This window comes from Barbus barbus, assembly GCF_936440315.1.
Source record: "Barbus barbus genome assembly, chromosome: 9".
In the NCBI taxonomy this organism is placed as follows: domain Eukaryota; kingdom Metazoa; phylum Chordata; class Actinopteri; order Cypriniformes; family Cyprinidae; genus Barbus; species Barbus barbus.
Genome location: NC_136737.1, coordinates 10352215 through 10363541, shown reverse-complemented (window position 1 = coordinate 10363541; position 11327 = coordinate 10352215).

Sequence of the window (11327 nt, the reverse complement as noted above, 5' to 3'; positions counted from 1 at the left end):
GAATAAAGATAATGTTGAACTGAGATTTTGCAGCGTTTGCAGCATTGTGACACTCTGCCAATTCTACATGATGTATTTCAATCAAACATGCAAGCACTGATCTGATACAGGATCGATCTTCATTTAGGGGTGCTCTGTCATTATTGCACTAATTTTATGTGTTTGTGTTGTCAAGAATAAACAAGAAACAGTCAGCCTAGGTTTGTTAGGGCAGAATCAGAAAATCAAACTTCACAGCTGAGAAGAACTGATAGAGTGGCTTTTAACACCTGGCTGTTTTTACATTGTATACAATCTATTAATACACAAGCGTTTGTAGTCAAATATAGAAAAATAAAAAATAAAATTAGTATGATGAACAACTTCTCAGCTATCATTTTTAACTACAGTAGGTAATTATTAGCTTGCATATTGGTTGTTTATTAGTACTTAAGCACATATTAATTCTGTGTTCTGCATGAACATATTCTGCATCCCATAATCCTAAACTTAACAACTACAACGACTACCTTACAAGATATTAATAAGCAGTAAATAAAGAGTTTATTGAAGTAAAAGTCATAGTTAATAGTGAATATGTGTTCCCCATTCTAAAGTGTTAAAAAATAATTTAGGTTAATTTAGGTTTAGGTTAATTATTTAAATTATTTAATAATTTATTGTCCAGCAGTGTACTTAATGTGTTATTTTCTTCTGTATGCCACTATTCCCTGTATGTACATGTTTCAAACACTACTTTATTTGCTATAGACAGAGGCAGAAGTGAATACAGAGTTGAGAGTGAATGAGGCAGAAAGTTTCAGTGAGGCTTCAGAGGTAAAGATTATTTACAGCATTGTCTATGATAAGATATTTCTTATACCTTTTAACAGACTAATCAGACTAATGTATAATAGAACAGAACAGAATAAATAAGTATGTGAATGTGCAAGTATCCATTACTGTGTGCCATGTACTCTACATATAACACACAAAATACAATCTGAAATATGTAAACAATAGTATCCTTATAAGGACATCTTTGTAACTTATACTCAAAAAGGTGCACATTAGTACCTTAGAGTCACTCAATGGGTCAGATATGTTTAGGTCTGTTGCTCTCAGCCACACTGTTTACAGCAAGGTTTCCTTAGTTAACTATATTAGCTAACATGACTAATGGTGAACAATACCTCTACAGCATTCATGTTAATTTCAACATTTACTAAAACATTTTTTTTTTAATTAAAAGTTGTATAACATTAAAGCATTGCTCTAACATGAGCATTGACAAAGTTTATTAAATGCTGTAAAAATAAGCATTTCCCATTTTAGTTCATGATAGCCAATGCTTGATGTGAAGAAATGAGATCATTTTGTAAAGTTGTTTACTCCCAATTGTCATAATTCAGTATGATAAATCAATGTTCTGTATGCTAAACAATTACAATATGGTTTGTTTTAAGTTTGTTTTGGAACTGTTGGGCAATAACGTTTTGTTTTGTTTTTATGTTCTGGTCAATTTTAAGATTTTGCTTGCATAACTACTACTACTTTCAGAGAAGTGGAAAGAGCACATACAAACACACATTTAAGTGTTTATTACACTTTCACTTACAATAAATGCTGTCAATTTTACACATTTATTTGAAGCAAATAATTATAGGGAAAAAAAACAACTTAAACCCTGTCTGACCCAGTATGTGATCTTACATTGCATGCAGCTTTGATTCAATATGTGATATAGCCCATGACAATTTTGTTACATGACCCTAAAATACAAGATAAGAGGGCAAATGAAGCCCCTGTATGGGTTTTATCTTATATTTACATCATATCATGTAGTTTAACAAGAGCAAGAGTGTTGTTTTCCATAAATATCTGCAAATGTGATATTGATTTTTATACAACAGTTCAATAAGCAAGTTAATATTGTTACATTTTACACAAAATATTGTCAGTATTGTTGCAAGCAAAGCCACAGCAGAACTGATATACCTTTCCAAGAAACCCAATGGTCTCTTGTTCTTGAATGAATCCACTTTTTTGAACAAATGAAGTGACTTGCTTTGTTTTCCGAATGAAGCAGTCATTTGAAACAATTTAATTAATTAAAAAAACGGAACGACTCACTCATTAAGTGAATTGCTGCCAATGGCTGGTGATTTGGTTTATATTCAGAGTATTATTATTACAATACATAAATAAACTAATGTCAATAATATTTAAAAAAAATATATATAAATATGGGAGGGGGGGCTTTGTTCTGAAACAGGCACTAAACTGGAGCAGCTTCAGATTTTTTTTAATTGTTTTTAACAAGCAATTAGCTTTACAGCCCTAATTTATGCACACATCAATACACTTTCAAGCTAAATCGTGTGTAGATATAAAATGTATACTTTTGAAAATAAAATCTGTGTACATACATTAGCCTATATTACACATTATTTTTATCATTGTTCTCCATCTACAGTAACTAAAATAATTATTGACCCACAGTGCTGGGGAAAGTTACTTTTAAAAGTAATGCATTACAATATTGCGTTACTCCCCCAAAAAAGTAACTAATTGCGTTACTTGGCTACTTTTTATGGAAAGAAATGCATTGTTACTTTTTAAATATGAGCAGGGCTTGATTGTTTTTAATACAAGAAGTTCTATTTATAGAAAATGTAAAAGCCCTTTCACGCCAAAAAGTGTAATGAATAAACCTCAGGCTGAAGGAAAAGTAATTTCACATCTGTACTGTAGAATGCAGGAGAAGGTGGTTCAACACTCTTCAGCAATAAAAAAACAATGAAGCACAATTATTGTTTGCTTATTAGTATGGTTGTTCTGGATCATCAAAGGTCAGCAGCAGAGACATTGGTTAATAAAATGGGATTAGATACATTTGTGTTTAACATTAAATTATTGCAGGTTTGCGTCATATTCTGAGTTTGCATTTCACTGTTTTAATTCATTTTGATAAATACTAAATCTGTTTTTTGCGAGTGGGATGAATTCATGCACATTCACACTTAGTATAGGACTACATTAAAAGCATGTTCACAGCGTACTGTCTGTAAATAAATGGGAAAAAAGAAACTGGCATTACTTTTGAAAAAGTAACTCAGATATTTTCTTGTAAATGAAAAAGTAATGCGTTACTTTACTAGTTACTGGAAAAAAGTAATACTATTACGTAACTTGCGTTATTTGTAATGCGTTACCCCCAACACTGTTGACCCATGATCAGAGCTAAGCTAATAATGATTTGTTTCTTTGATGGGCTGTTTAGCTTTAATACTCCGCATTATCGTGACTGTGATGTTGAGAAAATAGTATTATCAAGTGCAATACTGTTAGTATTCAAATTAATGTAACATTTTAAATTGTGAAATATTCACATCAGTGTGTTGAGTGTACAGTGTTTATCCTGCAGTAGAGCAGCGTTTCCCCGCGCGGCCAATAGAAATGGGGGCATCCAAACAAATGCTGAAATCAAAATGGATGAACAGCTGACTCTCTGTGTCTGAATTTCCAGAGCTATACGATAAGTTTGCGGTCGGGAGAAAAGTCATAGAGACACATCTCCATTCAAGTTGGCATGTCAGGTGTGTTTAAAGTCAGGTAGCTTATAGCAGATAGGCAGTATGCATCAGTTTGTCACATGAAATACACACAGGCAGCAACAGCATTGTGTTAAAAGCCGTTCCTCCTCTGGCCTCCTCCACTACTTTGTTGAAATAATGCGGTTTTATAAATAAACTACACCCACAGCCTCTTTTTTTCTTGCTGCTCTCTTTCTTCTTATTACTATCACTCGCTTCTTAGCACAGGACAGATACATGTTTTGCTGCCGGTGGAACAACGATCAAATGACTAGACATATAGAACTCCCGCTAAAAAAACTCCGCCTTTTGCAGAATGAAGTAAACTAAAACTTCACGATCACAATCCAACACAGTGTCTACCGCAGCTCCGTGACCTAAACTCCCAACATGCATTGCGTTGCTGACGTCCCGTTCCCAGACTCTATAGAACTCCCGCTAAAAAAATGGAAAACTCCGCCTACTTCGCTCTGGCCAGTGTAGCGCATGCCGCGTCCTGTGTGAAAGGGCCTTGAAAGGCCCATTATACGGAGACAAAATGAAAAGAAAACGCCATTACTAAAAACAGCCAGTTCCCCTCAGAAACATTCATATCAAATTCAGTATTTGGATTTTCTTCCTATATTTCGTGCATCGTGATCTTGATCTGACTGCTACAGTAATTTTTTCCTCTTTGCGTTCGTCTTCAGTGTCTGTTAACGGCCGTTTACAGACTAATTATAATAACGTTACATTTCCACACAAATGGCATTTGGGGAAATGATTGCAGTGCAATGTTTGTGCAAGCACAGGACAGAGATGGTCTGAAATAAAACAAAATATGTCCGGTCGATTTGTGCATCTGTACTCGAGTGTATAAATTAGATTAATCATTGTTAAAGCTACAAAGTTACTTGCCAAGATGGGTATTTTGACATGCTTTTGTATGTATTTGCCCGTTCAGGCTGCAGGCGCTTGTTAGAAATGTAGCTGTCTGTGCGCGCCCTGTTCACACAGAACAGAACACAGCGAGCGAGTACTACTGAGTGGAGTTGTCTTTCACGCAGAAATGCTTTTTAATCGCTTGAATTTTTAAATTAACAAGGCTTTAACCCATGCAAATGATAAAAATTTTCGACGACGCTGCAGTGGCCCATCTGTCTATTGTCCCGACCATCTTTCATGCTGGCCCCGGGCCATCGGGCAGTCCTTATTGTCGAGCCCTGTTCTATAGTGTCATGTTCGTAAACTGAACTACATTGGTGGATCAGTACATAGTATAGCAGTTTTCATGATTTAATAGATCAATAAGATTCATACTGAGTTCGGTGTAATACACTACCATGTGTTTTCTGTGTGAAAGTAAAGAGTGCTGCTGCAGAAATCTACTTTTGTTCTGTATTGTACTGTACATGTATTTAGGTAAGAATTGTCATTCATATAGATTGTCTATCCTAGCTTTTAATTGTTATATTGGTTTAACATTTAAAAGGATATTGAGTAAAACAAATCTCAGCCTCTAAATTCAATCAGCTGACAGGCCTATTGTTGACGTGTTTTTATAATAGAGTCAGGCCTGGATGAAAACCTGCTTAAAGAGAGAGAGAGATTAACTGGGAAGATAAAGCCTGGTGCTGATGTACCCGGTATAGGCTAAATTAAGAATTGTAAAACCGAAAAAACTCAGACGACGCAGAAAAGACTGTCAGCTCAGCCTCAGTAAGTATGCTCTTTTTGCCAGTCTTTTATTTATATATACATATGATTTAGTTTTAGTCATAGTCTTTTGACTAAAATACCATTTAGTTTCAGTCATAATTTAGTCATTTGAATTGTTTTTAGTTTTAGTCTAGTTTTAGTTGACTAAATATAACATTTTAGTCGAGTAAATCTACAGTAAATTTAGTCGCCTTAAATCTAATGGGTTTAGTTACAGTCCATTTATTAAGCCTTTCTCTAAAATTTCCAAACTCATTACATAGGTTTTATAGTAAAACCGAATGCACAGCTGCAATGGATGCAATGTACTGATACTGTTTACATTCATTTAAGATGTAATTGACTGTGTTTATGTGAATGCTTGTCAAAACTGACAATTCGACATCATTTTATGTGTAATTCTCTGTTCATGTGATGCGAGAGAGTACTCGTGCGCTATGAGAGGCGTTTTCTGTGTGTGTATGCTTCAGTGTCTGCGCTCAGAAAACCGGACCGAATCGAGTTCTCTCTTGCATCGTCAGATTTAACCATACAGGTGCTGATCATAAAATTAGAATATCATGAAAAAGTTGATTTTATTTCAGTAATACCATTCAAAAAATGAAACCTGTATATTAGAGTCATTCATTACACACAGACTGATATATTTCAAATGTTTATTTCCTTTCATTTTGATGATTATAACTGACAACTAATGAAAGTCCACCTAGAAACAAAGATGCCGTGACGCCGAACTCCTAACGAAAGGATCAACTAACCGCTGGATTTTTAAAAGTATGTGATATATTTAAAGTTCGTGGCACAGCATCTGTAAAATACGTCCAGAGAGTGTTGCACACTGGTCTGTTATTGTGGTGACATTTCCACGGCACGAAACCCCCGCCAGAGCGGTCACTTGCATTTTCTTCTTGATAGTGGAAACAACTTAAAATACGCTGTAAATTTTGATCATAAAGTTAAGTGTAATACATCATTCAAACTGTAAAGAGTCTACTTTTATTTGTGTGGATTCAATATCAATAAAACGTTGTGCTTTTATAGAATAAATAGGAAAACGGAGGATGCGCTTCACAACTATGAACCGAAACTCAACGAATTGAGTCACAAATATGATAAATATATCTATAGAATGCTTTAAATTACTACTTTAAAGTGAAATAATTCAAATAGAAAACAAAAACTTTCATTATGTAAAGATACAAAAATAAGGAAAAACCTAAAACAGGCCGATTATATTTTTTCAGATTTTTGTTGTTTGCTCTGAATACCTTAAGATTTAAAGGATTTTCTGCAACACAATTTTGTCTGGTATGTGAATTATTTAATAACCTGTTTTAATCCATGCAGCAAATGCTTTAAAAACAGTTTTAAAAATTACTTTATTGCATTATCTCAGATAAGATAATTTTATTGCACACAAATCTCAGGTCAGTCAGCGTTCATGGTGTATATATATATACAAGCAGTGTTTATTGGGTTTATATATATATATATATATGGCATTATATAATAAGGCATTAGTATGTGCTTTATGAGTGGGCTATTAATAAACAGCTAATATATATATTGAGGGCAGCAGTGGCCTAATGTTCACAGCGTCGGACTTGTAACCCAAAGGTTGCAGGTTCGAGTCCCAGGTCTGGCGGGGATTGTCGGTGGGGAGAGTGAATATCCAGCCTCAATACCACGACTGAGGTGAGACCCTTGAGCAAGGCACCGAAACCCCAACTGCTCCCCGGGCGCCGCAGCAATGGCTGCACACTGCTCCGGGTGTATGTTCACTGCTGCGTGTGTGCACTTGGATGGGTTAAATGCAGAGCACAAGTCACCTCCTTTCCTTTCCTATATAGTAATATGCAAGCAACTAGTTAATAACTAAAGTGTTACATTAAATACATAAAAAAAAATGTTTGTGTGTGCATCTATACAGTATTGGCTAGCGGCAGCTGGGCACTCCTTATCTGTGTGTATGTCCTTATGCAATTTAGCTTATTGGGTTCATATTCTGATCGCATCTACTTGGTATATATCATCAAAACTTTTATTTAAAAAATAAAACTGTATGGCAAACTGACAATGGATCGTGATTCCTGGCACGAACTCTGACAGCTGATACATACAAATTTAATAATAATAATAAAAATAATAATACAATTGTGGGAACTTTGCATCATCATTAAAAAAAAAAAAAAAAAAAAAACACCACCGCATGCCACTGAGAACAGTGTAGTTTTTACTGAGCAAAGAGCAAAAACAGCAAGAAAAAACACAAACTCTGGCAGCTGCCAGAAACGGTCAGGGGATGCCACCGGAAGTGGCGCTGCAATCTGCCGCTGCCAGGATTTGCGCCTTCTAGTGTTTTATCCACAAGTTCTGTCCAGAACATCTTGCAGTCCTATCTTTTCACAAACAGGAAAGAAGTGAACAATTCTGCTGGAGAACTTTCTGCCCACGCAGCTTTGTGTAATTAAAATTAATTTGGTGCTCATTTGCTTGTATGTAGTATACATCATCAATTTTTTTTTAAATAAAAAAACTAACTCTGGCAGCTTTTTTTTGCGCCTTCTAGTGTTTATCGCCTATTATTCGCATAAAGTTGAGCATTTCTCAAATTCTCAAAAATCAAAGTTTCTTTTATAATTTTGTTTATATTTTTATTCATAAAAATGAACCTTTGCTTTGTTGGTAAGCTTATAATTGCTTTAGTACCCTTATTAGTGATTAATGAAATGTACTATATCAGGCTCAATTACCTTACAATTTCTCTGACAAGCTTCATGTAACACTCTGTCCTGCCTGCCTTAAAAAACTCCAACCAATAAAAAGTATTGTTACATGTCAACAAGTGTTGAAGCAACAATGCAAGATCAGTTATTTAGATTTTTTTTGTATAAATCTAAAGAGATATGATTCTACAACCTTATTTGGGCCATTTTAGCTGACTTCACCCGACATAAAGATACTCAAAAAATTAGAATATCATAAAAAAGGTCAATATTTGTTGTCACTCATTTCAGAAAGTGAAACCCATATATTATATAGATTTCATTACACAGAGTTAAATATTTCAAGCCTTTATTTCTTGAAATGTTTATGATTATGGCTTACAGATAATGAAAACCCAGAATTCAGTGTCTCAGAAAATTAGAATATTACATAAGAACAATAAAAAAATAGAGGATATTTTAAACAGAAATGTCAGGCTTCTGAAAAGTATGTTCATTTCTATGCACTCAATACTTGGTTGGGCCTCCTTTTGAATGAATTACTGCATCAATGTGGCGTGGCATGGAGGCAATCAGCCTGTGGCACTGCTCAGGTGTAATGGAAGCCCAGGTTGCTTTGATAGCGGCCTTCAGGTCATCTGCATTGTTGGGTCTGGTGTCTCATCTTCCTCTTGACAATACCCCATGATTCTCTATGGGGTTCAGGTCAGGCGAGTTTGCTGGCCAATCAAGCACAGTAACACCATGGTCATTGAACCAGCTTTTGGTCCCTTTGGCAGTGTGGGCAGGTGCCAAGTCCTGCTGGAAAATGAAATCATCATCTCCATAAAGCTTGTCAGCAGAAGGAAGCATGAAGTGCTCTAAAATTTCCTGGTAGATGGCTGCGTTGACTGTGGACTTCAGAAAACTTTCACTTCTGAGCCTCTCCACTCTTCCTCCAGACTCTGGGACCTTGATTTCCAAATGAAATGCAAAATTTACTTTCATCTGAAAAGACGACTTTGGACCATTGAGCAACAGTCCAGTTCTTTTTCTTCACAGCCCAGGTAAAGCCCAGTACACACCAAGCCGACGCCGACGAACTAGTGGCGACGAAAGCAGACTGCGGGGTCGGCTGATGCCGGCAGCGTCTTGGTCCAAAGTTGCCCTGACACACCAAGCTGACGCTCGGCACCTGACGGCCAAGTAGGGTTTTTTCTCGCGCACTCATTCGGCAGCTGATCAGACAGCCCGACTGACCAACGAGCTCCGACGCCGATTCAACATGTCGAATCAGCCGAAATCAAGCCAACGAGGGCCAACTTCAGCCGACGGCGCAGAACACACTGAGAAAACTTTGTTGGCCGACGAACAAAAACTGCCTGATGGCCGACCGTGGGCTTGGTGGCTTGGCTTAAGATGCTTCTGACGTTGACTTTGATTCAGAAGTGGCTGGGTAGCCCTTTTCCTGAAGATGTCTGAGCATGGTGATTCGTGATGCATCGACTCCAGCTTCCTTGTGAAGCTCTCACAAGTGTTTGAATCAGCTTTGTTGACAGTATTCTCAAGCTTGCGGTCATCCCTGTTGCTTGTGCACCTTTTCCTGCCCAAATTCTTCCTTCCAGTCAACTTTGCATTTAATTAGCTTTGATACAGCACTCTGTAAACAGCCACACCTTTCAGTAATGACCCTCTGTGACTTACCCTCTTTGTGGAGGGCGTCAATGTTCATCTTCTGGATCATTGCCAAGTCAGCAGTCTTCCCCATTATTGTGGTTTCAAAGTACAAGAGATAACCGGAATTTATACTGTAGGGATGGTCATTAATTTTAACTCAAATGTAACTATTCTAATATTTTGAGATACTGATTTTTGACTTTCATGAGCTGTAAGCTCTAATCATCAAAATTAAAACAAAAAAACTTTTGAAATATTTTACATGTAATCTAAAATGTATGAAAGTTTCACTTTTTGAAATAAGTTGCAAGAACTTTTTCACGATATTAAAATTTTGAGATGTACCTGTACATATCATTTTTTACAGTTTTTTCCCTCAGTGTACAACAGGAAGATTTCTGTCTTGATTGTATATATCAGCCAGACCAGCATGGTTTCCTCTCAAACAGTAATCTCAAGATTGCTGATACAATTTTATGTTTCACCTCTACAACTTTAATAATAATAATAATAATGTTTAATTTATATTGCGCCTTTCCCAAGCTCAAGGATGCTTCACAATGACAATAGCAAATAAACAATCAATTCATACATAATCACTTAGGTGGACAATAGACATTTGCCTAAGCCCAAGACATAGTGCAAATAATCAAATACAAACAGAGAACCATAACCGTTTAAGAAGAAACACGTTATGACCAGTAGTATTGGTTTAACAAAAAGAGAACTTTTCAAACTAAAAAATAATTGTCCTTAACTGTATACTGTAAAAACAAACAAAACAAACAAAAAAAGTACTGTTACATTAACCGGTAATTTTACAGATGTTTCTGTTAACTGTAAAACAATGAAGTACAACATTTCTAAAACGGGTGGTTAGAAAGATGATAATTGTTAAACAAAATGCATTATTCTATTTAGAGTGGAACAAGTGAAAGGTACATGCTGTTAATGCTTTTAACTGGTATACTTGAAGCTTTGTTGATCTGGACTGATGAAGGAGAGGCTCCATCCACAGAACAAAGACTATATAATATACTGGTTATTTGTTGGCGACCTCTGACATATATAGCAATTGTAAGTCGCTTTGGATAAAAGCGTCAGCTAAATGAATAAATGTAAATGTATAAATGTAACTAATGTTAAGAAATGTATCAAAAATAAAGAGAGCTTCCCTGCCTCCTTAACTAGCAATAAACAAGAGGAAATAGAAAATAAAATAGCACCCAACCCCTACTGCCTCTAAGAAAGTAAGAAGTGTAATGTAATGTAAGGGAAACAGGTCAATTTAGCTCAAAGGGAATCATTTATGATTTTACAGGGAATTTGAACAGACTCACTGTTTCACGGCTGATCACTGAGTCGGCAGTGATTCACTGAACGAGCCGTATAACATCAACTCTCCACTGGATATTAAAATCCAGAATATAGTGAAAACACCATTTAATAGCACAGTAACAAGATCGGCAGTGACATTAACTTGTAAGCACAAAACACAAGATACTTCTCTTTTCAATATAAATAAGGGTGTATTCACACCTGTCTTGTTTGGTTCGATTAAAACAAACTCTGGTTCGTTTCCCCCTTTGGTGTGGATCTTTTGGGCAGGTGTGAATACAGAAATCGCACTCTGGTGCGCACCAAACAACCGAACCGAGACCCAGCTGAAGAG